Source organism: Nematolebias whitei, chromosome 16 (genome assembly GCF_014905685.2).
Source record: "Nematolebias whitei isolate Nwh7 chromosome 16, NemWhi1, whole genome shotgun sequence".
NCBI lineage: Eukaryota > Metazoa > Chordata > Actinopteri > Cyprinodontiformes > Rivulidae > Nematolebias > Nematolebias whitei.
In genome coordinates this window covers 455465-456284 of record NC_056513.1, presented here as the reverse complement: position 1 = coordinate 456284, position 820 = coordinate 455465, and the positions used below count along the sequence as shown (strand labels likewise).

The window sequence follows — 820 nt, the reverse complement described above, 5'->3', positions numbered from 1 at the left end:
TTGTGTCGAGTTCACAAAACACGAGTTGTGTCGAGTTCACAAAACACCGACACAATTCGTGTTGTGAACTCGACACAACTCGTGTGTTGTGAACTCGACACAACTCGTGTGTTGTGAACTCGACACAACTCGTGTGTTGTGAACGCAACACAACTCGTGTGTTGTGAACTCGACACAACGCGTGTTTTGTGAACTCGACACAACTCGTGTGTTGTGAACTCAACACAACTCGTGTGTTGTGAACCCGACACAATTCGTGTTGTGAACTCGACACAACTCGTGTTTTGTGAACTCGACACAACTTGTGTTTTGTGAACTCGACACAACTCGTGTTTTGTGAACTCGACACAACTTGTGTTTTGTGAACCCGACACAATTCGTGTTGTGAACTCGACACAACTCGTGTGTTGTGAACTCAACACAACTCGTGTGTTGTGAACTCGACACAACTCGTGTGTTGTGAACGCAACACAACTCGTGTGTTGTGAACTCGACACAACTCGTGTTTTGTGAACCTGACACAATTCGTGTTGTGAAGTCGGCACAACTCGTGTTTTGTGAACTAGACACAACTTGTGTTTTGTGAACCCGACACAATTCGTGTTGTGAACTCGACACAACTCGTGTGTTGTGAACTCGACACAACTCGTGTGTTGTGAACTCGACACAACTCGTGTGTTGTTAACTCGACACAACTCGTGTGTTGTGAACTCGACACAACTCGTGTGTTGTGAACTCGACACAACTCGTGTGTTGTGAACTCGACACAACTCGTGTTTTGTGAACTCGACACAACTCGTGTTTTGTGAACTCGACACAA

The 820-nt window shown here is 45.6% G+C and overlaps 1 protein-coding gene across 1 annotated transcript in view; it reads left to right on the top strand.

The window, feature by feature from the left end:
* Positions 1-820, top strand: part of LOC119422990 (large neutral amino acids transporter small subunit 3-like) — a 122059-nt gene that overhangs the window by 15342 nt on the left and 105897 nt on the right. The window lies entirely within an intron of this gene.